The sequence below is a fragment of the Patella vulgata genome, chromosome 4, assembly GCF_932274485.2.
Source record: "Patella vulgata chromosome 4, xgPatVulg1.2, whole genome shotgun sequence".
Lineage (NCBI taxonomy): Eukaryota > Metazoa > Mollusca > Gastropoda > Patellidae > Patella > Patella vulgata.
Window position 1 is genome coordinate 12,371,836 of NC_065882.2, and position 17,743 is coordinate 12,389,578.

General features: G+C 39.2%; 1 protein-coding gene and 1 long non-coding RNA gene across 2 annotated transcripts in view; one reads left to right on the plus strand and one right to left on the minus strand.

Annotated features, from left to right (window-relative positions):
- The window catches only part of LOC126819577 (uncharacterized), a 52,039-nt gene that overhangs the window by 22,728 nt on the left and 11,568 nt on the right, over positions 1 to 17,743 (plus strand). Inside the window, exon 2 of the long non-coding RNA XR_007679679.2 lies at positions 11,843 to 11,919. This is a non-coding gene — a long non-coding RNA (uncharacterized LOC126819577). The remainder of the gene's footprint in view (positions 1 to 11,842; positions 11,920 to 17,743) is intronic.
- The window catches only part of LOC126819553 (RING finger and CHY zinc finger domain-containing protein 1), a 96,616-nt gene that overhangs the window by 14,153 nt on the left and 64,720 nt on the right, over positions 1 to 17,743 (minus strand). The window lies entirely within an intron of this gene.

Here is a 17,743-nt window from a genome sequence, read left to right on the forward strand (position 1 = left end):
AGCCATGTAACCACGTTGTAACTGTGTAACCACGTTGTAACCATGAAACTTCGTTGTAGCCACGTAAATACGTTGTAACTGTATAACCCCGCTGAAACCATGTAGCTAAAATGTCGTTGATTGAATATTGATGACTTAACCAATATATACAAGAAAGGGGAGGAATCGGATCGTTCAACTTCACTGAATTAAATCTATAATGCCAGAAAATATATAATAAACAATTATGACACATCGGTTAAAACAGTCTAGTCGTTCGGATGGGACGGAAAACTGAGGTCCCGTGTACAAATTGGCGTGCACGTAAAAGATCCCTTGGCAGTTGGAATTCGATATAAGAGTAGGCCGTAGTGCTGCTGCCCGGGCAAAATTTCCCTCATAGCACACTGTATGGCGTATGCCCGTCTTCATTAGCCCAGTTCGGAACAAAACAGTAGGACGTTAAACCCCATTTCATTTCATTTCGTTTCGGTTAAAACATATTGATATAACTATCAAACACGAGGTTGGTTGACAAGGAACACCATCTCCTCGTTCTGACTGCACCAGAAACCGAGGACCTGTGTATAATATTGATATCCCTTTACAGCTGGAAATCGAAATGACACTGCAGTCCTGGCAAAGTTTTCCTCATACTACAAAAAGAGAGAGAAAGATGGGGTTTAACGTCCACTCGACACAAACTAGGTCAATTTGGGACTAACATATGGTTCAATTTTATTTCAATAATTCGCTCGCGGATAGGGGTCTTTAGCAGTGGGAGAAAACCGGAGGCCTCTACTCCTTGTCACGTACAAACGGGGAATCGAAACCACGTCAGTTGACTCAATGACAGACCTTATGATACAGTGCGCACGTGCTAACCATTCGGCCATCCAACCCCTCCTCGGATCATAGTACACCCCATTTGATTTCTCTCAGTCATATTATAGGATGTTTTACGTGATACAATCATTTGTATTTTTAGTCATTCCTACTTACGTCCAAAAATATCTTTTATTTATTTCTTCTTCCAATTACACAGCGAACATTACACTTTTATTTATTTAAATGGTTGTCTGATGAGGTTTTTACTTTTCCGGTGTTTTAGGCGGGCAGGTGGAATAGTCTCAGACTCTGTGGTTAACGTCATTAGACAGTGGTTCAGTGAATAAGACCTGGAGGTCCCGTATTCGATCTCCGTGTGTTGGCCTAGTGAGTTTATCGGGAATATCCGGTATGGTTCCCCCTTGTCAGTGATGCAGGACAAAGGGCTTGGCAAGGAACAGTGTATAGTTGTTAGGATAGTGCGAAAAGTCGAGATCCCGTTTTCACATTGGAATGCACGTAAAAGTACCCTTGGCAGTTGGAATTCGATATAAGAGTAGGCGATAGTGCCGCTGCCCGGGCAAAATTTCCCTCATAGCACACTGTATGGCGTATGCCCGTCTTCATTAGCCCAGTATAGGAGCAGAACAGTAGGACGTTAAACCCCATTTCATTTCATTTCATTTTATTAAACACTGTGTTTAACCCGTCTGCCATCGCTAGAGTTCTCTAACTTGTTTAGACAGGTGTCAATTGAATGTAGAGCACACCGGACATCGATAATCAGTTACAGACATAAAAAGCTTCGTGACAAAAAAGGCACAGATAGTCTTGCTTAAACAGACAACCTAGTTAACATCCTTATTTCGTTTCTGCCATTGGTGGAGTTTTAGCCCTAAAGGTTCTTGGTTATTTCGTTTCTGCCATTGCTGGAGTTTTAACTTGTTTAGACAGATATAAATTGAATGTAGACGACACCGGACGTCAATAGTCTGTCAGTCGGCGTACAAGATATTCTTGACAAAAAAGGCACAAGTAGTCGTGGTTAAACAGTCAATTAAATTAACAGTATAACCTTATTTCGTTTGGTCTTTATGATCTGTACGGGAGCCTGGTGGCTCAGTGTGTAAGGTAAATGGCTCAGTGTGTAAGTTAAATGGCTCAGTAACCAGGACGACCCAAGTTAGCTCCCGGCGTTGGACGAGTAAATTTCGCGGCTTTTCGAGTGTAGTTTTCCTTGTTGGTGGTGCACGACAGGGGCTATGGCAAGGAACAGCGTCAAGTGGTTCAGATGGGACGAAAACCGAGGTCGCATGTATGCTTTGGCGTGCACGTCAAAGAACCATTGACAGTTGGAATTTGAAATAAGAGTGTGCCGTAGCACAGAAAAGTAGGACGTTTAAACCACATTTCATTTTTTTGTGATGCAGCATAATATATCTGCCGTTCAAACGTGTCATGTACTAGACGTTGATAAATTGATAAGTAAATGATGATTGGGGGAGCTGGAATTTCATTGGCTGTTTACAGTACACAAGTAAGAACACGCCACAATAAAGATATAATTTGGACCAAGGGGTTATGATTATGCATGGTCATACCTTCCATATTTAACATTCAATCTGCTATGTAGGTGCGGGAATGGGTGGTCGAATGGTCTAAGTGCGCGTTTGATCATAAAGTCTGCCATTGACTCAAGTGGCGTGGTGTTGATTCCCCGCTTGTACATAACAAGAAGTAGTGTCGCCTATCCAACCTCGTGGGTTTTCTCCGGGCCCTTCGGTTTCCTCCCACAGCTAAAGACTGTAAACCGAATTGAAATAACATTAAACCATATATAAGTCCCGAAATGACCTAGTTTGTGTCGAGTGGACTTTACCCCCCCCCCCCTTTCTCCAAATGAGAAGTGATATTAAATGTGTAGAAAGGGTAAGAAAGGCGTATAGTTGTTCGAAAAGGACAAAAACCCGTGGCGCACCTTTATAGGCCTAGTAGATGGAGTGTACGGTAAAAGAACCCTTGGAATTCGATGAAGACTAGATTGAACGCCTCTCGATGCCGAAAAGTAGGACGCCAAACCCTATTTCATTTCACATCAATTCCACTAATGAAACAAAACAAGATCATATAGCTTGATCAATTACCACATGGTTTACGGCCAAACAAAGTAATAAAAATCAGTATACATGAGAATAATTGTCAATTAGTAGAAAATCAATGGTTGAAATAGTTAATTACCTACAGATTGTAGTCATTGCGTTATATTTGATGAAGGGATCATACAGCGTATGTGTATTGTACGTGGATAATCATTCGGCACACAGTGAACTATCTACATTGGGAATAATTCTCTGTCTTGAATGGTCGCCATATTCAAAAGGTGGTATACTATTTTGTAACCCTGTTCGAATCCATTTTACATCTTTCGTAGACCAAATAAACATATTCGATTTTATTAAATGAAAGCATATTTAATACTTCTAAAGATTCTCGAAATATAGTAAGTGTTTTCGACTAAAATCATCGATTTAAAAATTAAAATGTCAGTCAACCAGCTTAGTGTCTGTTTTCAAAGGGAGCCAACTGTAGACAGACAGCGCAGGTTTCGTTTGAGTGGATAATAAATCAGCAATCTCAAAAAGTTTAATAACACCGGCTCTATTGTTGAACTAACTTGAATCTCCCTTTAAACTAGATTTTTATGAATATATATGTGACGGCTGTTGAACTTTCCTTTAAACTAGATATTTTTGATACATATGGCCGCTGTAGAGTTGAAGTAACTTGAATCTTCTTTAAACTAGACGGTTATGATATATATGTCGGCTGTATGGTTGAAGTAACTTGAATTTCCCTTTAATCTAGATGTTTACATACGACGGCTGTAGGGTTGAAGTAACTTGAATCTCCCTTTAATCTAGATGTTTATGATATATGTGACGTGACGAGTGATATACCATGAGTTTACCTGCTGCAACTGTCTCTAGCTACCATTTATGCCATGGTTATTACGTCATACATCTCTCTATATATATATACTACATGGTAATACCTGCTCCGACATTTAAACCGTACACTTTCATGCACCATTTTTTATCATATGTAACAAAATCACAGCGGTTTTAAATGGATAATGCAATTATCAAAATTGTTACTTAAGAATTTATCTTATGCTTTCGTGAAAGACTTCGCCAAGCTACTCCCAGTTGCCGGTAACCAGCTGTCTTCAGTTGCAAGTATCAGTGAGTGGGCCTATAAGTTGGCTGTTGATATAGTATCCTTCTAAACAACGCTATAATTTTGTGGAACAAAGTTAATTTGGTTTTGGATGGATTATCTAGAAAGTTAAGTCGGCTTTGGATGGATTATCGAATTATCTGGTATGTTGAGTCGGTTTTGGGTGGATTATCAGTTTAGGTGAGTAAGTTCGTGGAATATAATTTTAGCAATTTCTGTTAAATTCAGTGTACAGTGGAAACTGTCATTTCCGACACCTTACCGGCTCTTTAAAATATGCCGGATTAAACGGCATGACGGAATACTCAATGCACAAAAGATCGATATCCTTTTTGAAACACGGCCCGTATGACGGATTTGGGATTTACATGGGTTATGCAGTAGAGAAATGGGGGTTTAACGTCCTCCTGTTCTACTCCGACTGGGATAATTAAGACGGACATACGCCATACAGGTTGCTATGAGGGAAATTGTGCACACACAGCTTTTTGCTTCTTACTTTTATATTGAATTTGAACTGCCAAGGGATCTTTTACGTGCACGCCAATGTGTACACGGGACCTCGGTTTTTCGTACAATCCGAACTACTATAAGTTGGCCCTTGGGCCCACCGCCCTGCACCACTAACAAGGGGGGGGGGGAACCACGCCGGAATTGTGTAGTAGAGTTGTCCCTGGGGCCCTCCGCCCTGCACCACTAACAAGAGGAAACCACGCCGGAACTGTGCAGTAGAGTTGTCCCCCCTGGGGCCCTCCGCCCTGCACCACTAACAAGGGGAAACTGGAACTGTGCAGTAGAGTTTATAAGATCTATATCTACATGTTTTCCCGTAACTATGGAATCTGTATACCAATAAATTATGTAAAGCTCTGTATGGCTGCTTTTGTGAACATTCATCGTCAGGGAATAGTCGAGCATTGGTTTTGTACTTTTTGATTATGTGGGGAAAAAAAAAAGTTTTAATGTGTAAACCTATTAGTTTAGTCTCGGTTCTCAAGCGAAGCTAATTGTAGACAGTGTAAGACAGGTGAGTCTATATATTATTTAAACGATTTATCATGCTTGTTGAAGGCCGGACATTATACAATTTGTTATTTTTAATTGTATTTTTATTGTGATTGTACATCGTGTGACACATGAATAGCACCTCTTCTTCTTCTTCTGCTAAAGACCCTACGTGCAAGCGAATTATTGATATTAAACTGAACCATCTCTCTCTCTCCCTCCCTCTCTCTCTCTCTCTCTCTCTCCCCTCTTCTATTTTTATATGGGTAAGATGGTGGTTAAGTGAGTAAGACGCTGGCTCGCTAGCCTGGAGGTCGTTGTGGGATCCCTGCATTGGCCGAGAAAGTCCATTGGGATTTTCCGACGTGGACGAAGGGCCTGACAAGGACAACTGTCTAGTCGTTCGCATGGGACGAAAAACCGAGGTCCCCTGTACAGATTAGCGTGCACGTAAAATATCCCTTGACAGTTGGTTACCGATATAGGAGTAGACCATAGTGTTGCTGTCCGGGCAAAATTCCCCACCATAGGACAATGTATGGCGTATCCCCGTCTGCATTAGCCCAGTCGGAGCAGAACAGCTAGGACGTTAAATAGTAATAGCGTATTCAGAACTTCAGAAATGGGGTTTAACGTCCCACTCAGAATTTCCGAAAGTGGTGGGGAGGCACACATCTTTAAAACTACTTAGATTTCTTTTCCTTTTTTTGTTTGTTATAAATTCCATATTATTTTTATTGATTAAGATATCATTGGGACGACCCCCGTGAAACAATATACTGCAGTATAGTGAAGTTGTAGCTGCGAATGTTCAATATTATATTAGGGTCCAGATATGCATCACAAATTACCATATTCAATATGTTCGATGCTTGGAAGCGGGGGAGTGGGGCGGGGACCGTGGGATTAAACAAATATCCTTCGTCTATCACTCCATCTGAATGCGTCCGTCTACATAATATATGCTGCCATATATATATATTCTTCGTAAATGATCTATGCGGCGCGGGGGCGGGGGCGGGGGGGGGGGGGGGGTAAACAAATATCCTTCGTTCATCATTGCACCTGAATGCGTCCCTCTATGCTGCCATAAATATATTCTTTTTGGTAAATGTCTATGTCTGGAGGGGGGCGGGGCGGGGGAGTTAAACAAATATCTTTCGTTCATCACTGCACCGGAATGCGTTCCTCTACATAATGCATGGTGCCATAAATATATTCTTCTTGATAAAACGTCCACCAGTGGGTGGAATATAAATCATGCTGTTTTTCTTTATTAAACCTTGACACGGGCCATAAATCATAGTCGTATAAAATGGATGTGAATACGTCATCTATGTTAAAACTCGCGCTGGAGTTCATGATAAGTGTAGTTATTCTTTTATTCAAGAGACTGGTGGGAATTAACGTCCATTCGAATAAACTGGTGGAAACTAACGTCCATTCGAGTAAACTGATGGGAATTAACGTCCGTTCGAGTAAACTGATGGGAATTAACGTCGATTCGAGTAAACTGATGGGAATTAACGTCCATTCGAGTAAACTGATGGGAATTAACGTCCATTCGAGTAAACTGATGGGAATTAACGTCCATTCGAATAAACTGGTGGGAATTAACGTCCATTTGAGTAAACTGGAGGAACCTAAGAAAGCCCACGAGATATAGGACATGCGACCCTACATATTGTCACGTACAAGCTTGGGTTGCAGACCACACCGTTCAACTCACTCGTTAGCCCATTCGACCTCCCCACACATCCCCATCTTTGTTGGAATTCGTTATACAAATGATGAATTACAATGGGGGAGAGAGGGTGTGTGTGTGTGTGGGGGGGTGCATGATGTGTTGATTTAGTTTGATCTGCTATGTTATTTCTATTAGTGACGAGAAACGGTTTATGCGAGGCATTTAAAACGATTTCGCACATCAGTGGGTATTATAGATCACTCTTCTTCTATTTTATAAGTGAGACGTTTTCTGGCCGAATGGTTTAACGCGTGCACGTTGCATCATAAGGTCTGTCATTTAGTCAAGTGCCGTGGTTTCGATTCCCCGCCCGTACGTGACAAGGAGTAGTGTCGCCTGTCCAACCTCATGGGTTTTTCCCAGATCCGCCGGTTTCTTCCCACTACTAAAAAAACCCTCACGCGCAAGCGAATTATTGAAATAAAATTGAACAGCATAAACTGAAAATTTTTAGCGGCGAAGAGGCAAGGGAGCAGTTGGGGAGACTCATTAAGGCATTTGCTTACTAACCAGGACGCCGGGATCTGTTCGTGTTTTCTTGCCAGACCCCTTGTCCCTCACCACTGACGAGAGGGGAATCCAAACGGGAAAGCCCCCCCCCCTCTCTCTCTCTCTCTCTCTTGAAATGGATGCTTATAACCCAAACTTCTCTTCCTATCGATGTTCGCACATATCGGACCGTAACTTCCTGGATTATGACCCCTGATTGTATGAAAAAGCACTTTATGTTAGCTTGTTTTCTGTCTATTTCATAGTAGTAGACCATAGTGCCACTACCCGGGCAAAATTTCCCTCATAGCACACTGTATGGCATATGCCCGTCTTCATTAGCCCAGTTCGGAGCAGAACAGGAGGACGTTAAACCATATTTCAGTCCATCACTGGGATCGGGCCAGCTCCTACACATCATGTATAGCTCCACTTAAATCTCTTAAATGAAATGAAATGAAATGGAGTTTAACGTCCTACTGTTCTGCTCCTAAATCTCTTAAATTCTGCCATATAACTTCATGTTGGCCTGTATCGAAGAGGTTACAACGCCTGTAATACTGAATAATTTATTCCAATGTATATCAACTTAGTGACATTTGCTCTTTTTCTTCATTTTATTCATTTCATTAAATATAATTTACGGTTTGTGAATACAAAATGCCTCTTGGTTTGATCGATGCATCAAAACAACATTGAAGCTCAACAACAAAACTGAACTAGAAGATCACTAGGGCCCATATTTCCGAAGTAGATTAGTGCTAATCATAGATTTAATCTCCGATTTTCTGACCAGTCATATTATGGAAAACTGACTAAATTTTAAACTAAGATTTTTATAAACTTTGTTTAACCATAGAAATAGTCAGTATATATTTCTATGGGGTAATCTAATCATTGTTCGAGAATATCATAAAATATGATATTCTGGAACGTTGACTTGTAGTTGAAGAACGGATTAAGTCCATGATTTTTCGTTCGGATGGGACGAGAAACCGAGGTCCCATTTCATTTCATTTCATTTCTGTCCTTCCCGATAGACGTATATTATCGTACGGCCTTCTCGCCTTCTCTGTGGTACCACCTTGGTGACCCTCTCGATGGGCGGACATTCTCTCCCACAAGTAGGCATCTTGGTTTCATTATGAAAGGCTTACAGCTCACTCTTGGCTTTGTTAAGCTCCCATTTTAGCGTTCAGATTGGATTGAAATAAGATCAAATGAATTGAACTGAAATGAAATGGGGTTTAACATCCTACTGTTCTACACCGACGGCTCTAATGAAGGCGGGAGATTGGATTGATAACTTCTACTTATTGTGGTAGTTATAATAAGGTTAATAGGAAATCCACTTGAGTAGCAAAAAACAGATGTAAGCCGAATGCAGATCTTGACGGATTGTTATTATTAGTGAGAAATATTGTTCTCTAGATAAAATCTAAACCTATTTCTAGTCTATCTATTCTCATCTCTTGTTATGTTTAAAGATACGGTATGTAAGAGTTAGATATAGTGCTTGTCGTTCTTGTTATAATAGATAATGAAAAATGAATATATTGAAAATTTCCGTCAAATTAACCGATTCTGAGTAACATTATGAGATAAATGTAATTTTGTCAATGTCAAGTATCGTTGCCTCGATAATAAATTCTCGATTATCCATTCTGGTGTTAAAATATTATATGAAGCGAATGTTTTAATCCATTCAATATCTAGGCGATCCGATGGTCTAGAGAGTTGATTATGGGCTTGTCATGTGAATGAATGTCCAAATAATAGTTTATATAACATTTGAAGTGTATACATGTAATTATTTATCTAAATTGACTAATTGCTTTGAATTGGATAAGTTAATCTTTACTCCAACCTTGGATGTTCTAATCCGTTTGTGAGAGTGCTGTGCTTCGCCGTATTAGAGCTACGCACCCCCAGCATAAAAAGTCCTAATCTATGTCAGGGTACTAACCCAAACAGCGCATGTTCTCAGAAACAACCTGCAATAGGCAGATTTAGCTCTTGCATAATGCATCTTTAATTATATGTTAAATAATCAACTTGGGTACAATTTAACGTGGATTATGCCGTGAAAATTTTATTTTCACTTTAATAAATTCAACGAGTGTGTTTACAATATAGACTGGTTAAACTATAAGTTTGTTTACATGGTGAGGAAGAATACCATTCTGCACACAGAGATCCGTCTACTTCATACTTTGAGAATAGATCTCTGCCCTAAATGGCCACCATATCCAAAAATTAGGATATTGTTTCGAAATGCGTTTCTACTCATCTGTCATAAACACAAAGACTAAATAAACTTGCTCCATTTTAGTAACAATGTTCTCGAAGTATACTTAATGTTTTCGAATAAAATGTCGGTCAACTAGCTTAATGTCTGTTCCCAAAGCGGAGCTTACTAGACATGCAGCCTAAGTTTAGTATGGGAGAATAGGCTACAGCGTGTCTACTTTATCTCGTGTAAACCTGGTTAGTGTTGTGTGGATGCTAAACCCTGTGTCTAAGGACACGTGGGAGTAGAGTTACTTCGTAGATGTTGTGTGGAAGTTAAATCCCCCATAGCACACTGTGTGTCATATGCCCATCTTCATTAATCAAGTCGGTGTAGAAAAGCAGAACGTTAAACACCTTTTTATTTCATTTCTATCGGTTTTTTTGATGGTCGTCATATCAACTACTTGCTTTATTGTGATCCATAACAGTCATATTTCCATTTCTCTATAAAACGGTATATTTGCCTACAGAAGCGAATTTATAGTGGCATGGTTGTATCGATTATACTTTAATACATTTTGAATAAGAAAATGAAATGAAATGAGATTTAACGTCCTACTGAACTCCACCAACCCATGATGTACATTCGAAGGTTGAATCATGTGACCGGGGGATGGGGTGTGGGTGGGGGGGGGGTGTGGATGCCCGAATGGTTAGCACGTGCGCGCTATATCATAAGGTCTATCATCGTCAACTGGCGTGGTTTCGATTCCCCGGTTGTACGTGACAAGGAGTAGGGTCGCCTGTCCAACTTCGTGGGTTTTCTCCGGTCCTCCGGTTCCCTCCCACTGCTAAACACCCCTACGCGCAAGCGAATTATTAAAATAAAATAGAACCATAAGTTAGTCCCGAAATTACCTAGTTTGTGTCGAGTGGACGTTAAACCCCATTTCTCTCTCTCTCTCTCGCTCTCTCTCTCTCTCTCTCTCTCTCTTCTCTCTCTCTCTCTCTCTCTCTCGTGTTTACAATATAACCTAGTTGATTTATAAGTTTGTTTATACCGTGATGAAGTATGGACTACAGCTTGCCTACTTTAACCAATATTATGTTCAAAATAACATGTATTAAATATGACCTGCGTGTTTATCAGTTATTTCCTCACTCTATTCCTATACAATGAATGTTTTATATTTAGAAATAATATAAGGCGTTGTGTCGGGTCTATCGATTATATACTCATCCAAAAAAGTATGGGATATTCAGAAACAATACAAAACTGCGGAAATGCACTGCTGTTTTTATTAGAGGTAACCAGTGTATGTTAATAACAGGCCAATTGCCTACACATGAAACAGTTCATATGGGCGGCTTAGCTGACGACCCCATTTTACTCGCAAAGAGATACACTGTTAAAAGTGAAAATGGACGTTTTTGATTTTTGTCTTAATAATGAGTAATTGCTCCACCAATCCTCGGACATTCAGCAATTCGTCGTGGCATGCTCTTGAAGAGTATATTTTGTGATACATACTAACTTAAAGAGTGAAATTTGGGCACTAAATGCGGCGTTACGGACGTGAAACCACATTTCTCGGTCTATCTCTCTCTGAACAAGTGGGCAAGACGCTGGTTCGCTAGCCTGTAGGTCGGGTGTTCGATCCCTGCATTGACCGTGAAAGTTCATCCAAATTTCCCGACGTGCTTCCCCGTTGTCAGTGATGCAGTACGGAATGCTTGATAAGGACAGCTGTCTAGTCGGTCGGATAGGACGAAAGCCCGAGGTCCCGTGTACACATTGGCGTGCACGTAAAAGATCCCTTGGAACTTGGATTTCGATATAAGAGTAGGCCGTAGCGCTGCTGTCCGGGCGAAATTTCCCCATAGCACACAGTATGGCACACTGTATGGCATATGCCCGTCGTCATTAGCCCAGTTCGGAGCAGAACAGTAGGACGTTAAACTCCATTTCATTCCATTTCATTTCTCTCTTCAAACCCCATTTCATTTCAGTTCAGCGAAAAACGCACTAACGTATTTAATATCAGTCCCCAGTGTACAGTAGAGTTTAATCGGTGTAATGATGCCGTACTCGAAGTGTCGATTGAACATCTCCGACTGTAAGATGTCCGATGATAAATCCAGTCACTTCAGGAATTATCGGAATTTATCGAAGAATGCCGATTGAATATCCAAGAACTAGTTCTCGACTCAGTGTTATAATACATTTTACAGTCGACTGCTGCTAATCAGTTGATCGTCTGCCACAGACCAATTTTCATCAAATTGTTTCCAGATCTTTAGATAAAAATGTTTCTATATTTTCAGAATGATGATTTTTGTGAAACTGTCGTGACACCAGACAGACATATTTATCAAAACGTCTGACGTCATATAGATCATAGGTAATATATCTTAATTATAGAATATACAATAAACTTATTTTTATTAGTTAATATGTGGCCGTCTACGGTCCTTATACGAATATTATTAATAGTTTTTTTTTTTCCTTTTAATTTTTCAAGCAAGGCGAACAGCGTCTAGTCGTTGGGATGGGACGAAAAACCGAGGGTCCGTGTGTGTGTGTCCTGAATGTGTTACATATATATATATATATATATATATATATATATATTATGTTTTACACTGTGCAAAGTAAAATGGGGTTTAACGTCATACGACTGGGCTAATAAAAACGATATACGCCCTACCACGTGCTATAAGGAAAATTTTGCCTGGACAGCGGCGCTACGGCCTAATCTTACTTCAAATTTCAAAGCTTCTTCTTTGAACAATTCTGCATCGATATAATGAATTAGATTTTTGAATTTCATCCAACAACCTGGTTAGTTCCTGCTCCATGGTACGATCGTACTTGTTGTCTAAGAACACGTGGTGTGAGTAGGGTTACCTGTTTAACCTCGTGTTTTTTTATCGGGTTCTTCCGTTTCCTTCCATCTCTTGAGACCCAATCCGCCTATAAAAATAAACCATATTTTAGTCCCGAAATTGCCTAGTTGGTGTTGTGTGGATGGTTAACCCCATCTCTCTCTCTAACTCTCTCTCCCTCTCTCTCTCTCTCTCTCTCACTCTCTCCCTCTCCCGTTTCGTGTATACAAAAGGGGTTATGAAATTTCCATTTAAAGAAGATTTCAATGCTGTTCCAATGGAAAATATAAAATGAGATATTGTATGGAAGACCAAACAGCTCTTTATTCAGTTTTGTTAGTCCTTATTTCTTAATTCATAATCCTTAATTCTTATTTCTTCATTTGTTGTCGTATTTCGACATTTGTATAATAAAATTAACATTTGTATCTTAAAAACCATATTTGTTTTACAAAATAGACATTTGTCATATCAGATTTGTAAAATGTATTTTTGTTTAATTTAATTTTATTTTAATATAAAGATAAAAATCATTTTAGTAAATCAAAAAAATATTCTAAATTAAAATGTTGTTTAAATGTCGAAATGCGACAACAAATGGAGAAATAAGAATTAAACATGCATTATGCAAGAGCTAAATCTGCCTATTGCAGGTCTTTCTTTAGGCCTGAAATGTTATCTAATCTATTAATTAGACATTAATAAACCTATCCAGACCATAGTGGATCAATTTGAATGAAATTTTCAGAAAATTGTCTTTACATTATCTAGTTTTTAACTATTATAGTGAGAATTGCCAACTCGTTATCTATCGAATCTCCCATAATGTATCTTTAAGGACTATGAATTAAGAATTAAGAACACTGAATAAAGAGCTGTTTGGTCTTCCATAATATTGGACTAGACCGATGTTCTAAATGATGAATTAAACAGCCGATAGTTTTTGATCAAAAACATCTCTCTAATGGCTATTTAATGATGAAAATAATTAATTGATACTTAGCATTCATTCTGTGTCAATCGCTCATCCCAGTACACGCGGGAATATTATATTAATAGTGTATTTGAATAAGTTATAAATTATTTTACAATCAAGGAGACAAAAAATCACAGCCAAACCAACAAATCGAGAAAATTAGAAAAATATTAGAAAGGGATGATTAATGTGAAAAAAAATCATAATATTCAGAATCAATTTAGAACTTTTAGTTATGGTGTCGATATTTTGTAACAGGAAATGGAATTGAAATGGGTTTAACGTCCTATTGTTCTGCTCCGACTGGGCCAATCAAGACGGGCATACGCCATACAGTGTGTTGTTTTCAGGGAAATTTTTCCCGGATAGTGGCACTACGGCCTACTCTTATATCGAATTCCAACTGTCAGAGAATACTTTACGTGCACGCCAATGTGTACACGGGACCTCGTTTTTTTTTATTCCATCCGAACGACTAGACAGCTGTATTTGTCAGGCCCTCCTAAGACCTGATAGGATCACCACGGGTACCCCACGATTAAAACCACCATTTCAATCGTAGCACGAATCGTGATAGTGGGAACCTAGCATTACCAAAACGGCCAAAATTAAGCTAAGTCAAAACGCCCCTAAATTTTATCTAAATATATTATATCACTGTGTCCTGTTTCACGAATTGTTAACTAAAGATAAAATCCAAATTTTAGTAGATACTTCAATTTTGATTGGCTAAGCACTACAATCAGTCTAATATTATCCAATCAAATTACTAAAATTTGGATTTTATTTTAGTTAAAATTTCGTGAAACAGGCCCCTGGATTTTTACTGAATAACAAATATTTTATCTATCGTTTTGATTTTGTTTCTTAGTTAAATAAGTACATTTTAGCGTTTAGAGTACAATTTAATGTTTCCGAAAAGTTACAAATTATGAACAGCAGCCACACCACGGTCACTTGCGTTTGGTTGATAATTGGTTTAGAAGTTTCATCAATCAGGAATAGTCTTGACAAACTAGGGTCAGTGCTAGAAGTTAGAACATTGGTTAACCATAGTCCAATTACTGACGTGAAATACAATGTCCTACTTTCTAGTCCCAACAGAGATAATAACGACGTGCATATATACACCATACAGTTATATATCTACGTGAAATGAAATGAAATGGAGTTTACCGTCCTACTGTTCTGATCCGGTTGGGCTAATGAAGACGAGCATACGCCATACAGTGTGCTATGAGGGACATTTAGCCCGGCTTACTCTTATATCGAATTCCAACTGTCAGTGGATCTTTTACGTGCACGCCAATGTGTACACGGGACCGCGGTTATTCGTCCCATCCGAAGGACTAGACAGCTATCCTTGTCAGGCACTCCGTTCTACACCACTGACAAGGGTAAACCACGTCGGAAAATCCCCATGAACTTTCTCGACGATCTCCAGGCTAGCGAGCGCCAGCATCTTACTCACTTAGCCATCGTGGCACGTATTGTTATTTTTATAAATGAAATGAAATGAAATGAATAGGAGTTTCACATCCTACTATTCTGCACCAAACGCTATTCTCGTCCCACACCCCAACACACACATGCACCACAATGATTCCCAAAGGAACGTGCTCTATCAACATCAAGAGACTTCTGTTTATTTGTCCTACTATATCATTTTATTTCATGATTATGAAAATATTAGAGTACAATTAATACAACCACACACAGCCATCCAACAGAGACTTCTGTTTATTTGTCCTACTATATCATTTTATTTCATGATTATGAAAATATTAGAGTACGATTAATACAACCACGCACAGCCATCCACCCCCCGCATATTAATAAACAATAGACAACAGAGGTATTCCAGTCCGGGCTATAATCAAATTAGGTTGGAATATTAATTATATTAATGCAATTAACAAATCAATAGTTTCAGCAGGTTTCTCTTAAAGAATCACAGAGGAAGGAAAACGAAATAAGGGTTAATGACTTTTAGTTTTCTTCACTGACCGGGATAATGAAGTGTGCTATAAACTATGGAAAACAATTACTAATTTATTCGTCCATGAGTATGAAATGAAATGAATGAGGTTTAACGTCCTACTGTTTTGCTTCTATTGGGCTAATGAAGGTCGGGCCCGCAAGTATGTGTTGTATATAGCTTATGCAGGAGAATGGAACCTCTCAGTGGCACCCCCTTCAAGTAGCGCCCTGGGCACATGCCCTACATGCCATCGTAGACACGCCACTGGCCTAATACCAAATAAATGTGATACCAGAAAATCTGGTAACATTAGAGGTATTTACACTTTGATGTATTTATCCTTCGGTGGCAAATAGTCTAGTGACATTAGAGTTGTCGACCCTGTGATGTACATGTACTTATCTTTTGGTGACAGTTAATCAGTAACCTTAAGAGTTGTTGAATCTAGTGACATTAGAGTTGTTGTCCCCTTGATGTACTTATCGAGGGGTGGCAGATAATCTAGTAACCTTACAGATAGTGACATTAGAGTTGTTGACCCTTTGATGTGCTTATCGACGGGTGGCAGATAATCTAGTAACCTTACAAATAGTGACATTAGAGTTGTTGACCCTTTGATATTCTTATCGAGGGGTGGGAGATAATCTAGTAACCTTACAGATAGTGACATTAGAGTTGTTTACCCTTTAATGTACTTATCCTGGAGCGAACACGTGGGTCAGTGGGCGGTGTTAGGTAGACCGAAGATTCCTGCAATTTGTCCAACGACTTGTTGACTATCATGAACTTTCCATGTGTGAAGTCATTTTGATTGATGACATCTGATAAAGATAATATCTAATACCCTTGGCAGTGACATAAGTTTTTACCATTAGACAGCTGATGATGCAGGACACTGACTGTAAGATTAAAACGTCGATCTGGGTTTCAGATGTCATTTCCATACACAAACGAAATGGACAGATTGATAGATACTTCGGGGCATTTTTTATGCATATTGGTAAATTTCTGGATGTGAGTGTGATAAATTAAGAACAGTTAGAAGCATGGTGGCGACGGAAAAGACACGAAAAATGATTATATGTGTGTCAGTAGTTTAAAGTAACGATGCACGATATGCATTGTGTGGAAAATATCAAATTTCTCACAACTTAATCCTGTTTAAATAATTTGACTACAAGAATTCAATTTTTCTGTTATTCTATCAGTAAATGCAGGAGGACTGGAACACCCACACATAATCACAGCTTAATCCTATATTAGTATTTGTATAAATTTAATTTTTTCATTTATTCTTTTAGTAAGAGTTGCCCCACACATAAACAATTGCACAACACAAATTTGTGGGCAAGGCACATAATATACACGGAATATACTTATAGGCATTTGAAAAAATCCAAACGTATATATCAATTCAAGTAATGGACCCGGCGGGCGGTCGTAAGCCTTCACTGCACTGTTCGAGAGGGGTCCATTAGTCCGCGGGTGCACTAGTCCGCCACTATAAGAATACTATAAATATAGGTATCAATAAATCTAACCCTAATAATAGATATTGGTGGACTAATGAACCCTAGCCCTAACCCAACCCTAACCCTAATAATAGGATATCGGTGGACTACTGAACCCTGACCCTAATAATAGGATATCGGTGGACTAATGAACCCTGAGCCTAATAATAGGATATCGGTGGACTAATGAACCCGCGGACAGTGAGCATTCCCCCCACTGTACAATCCCCACCCTGTAGAGATACAAGTTTCACTCAAAATGAAAACCAACTAACAATAAGGGAAACAATCCAAGAAAAGGGGAGAATATTTCCCAAACGTTGTATCAGAGTTATGTGCCACAAGAATATTTGCTATTGTGTATTTAAATTAATTTTGAGTATGAATTTTTATTTGTATAAATATCATTTATATCGTGTAACTTCGTGGTTCCTATCATGTGGAAACTGCACAAAATAATCTTGCTGCGGGTTATTTAATTCTGCTGATTCATTTTGCATCTATTAATACATGACCTAATGTTGTTTCCAGTAGTACAAAACTCCTGATATGACACGCCGCAAGTTTCGGATATTTCTTACGATGGCTAAATGGGTAAGACGCGGGTTCGATCCCGGTGTTGGACGAGAAAGTTCCTCGGGATTTTTCAGTCTGGTTTCTCCCTTGTCAGTTGGAAATGAAATAAAATGAAATGGGGTTTAACGTCCTACTGTTCTGCTCCGATACTGGGCTAATGAAGACGGGCATACGCCATACAGTGTGCTATGAGGGAAATGTTGCCCGGGCAGCGGCACTATCGCCTACTTTTACATCGAATTCCAACTGCCAAGAGATCTTTTACGTGCATTCGAATGTATACACGGGACCTCGGT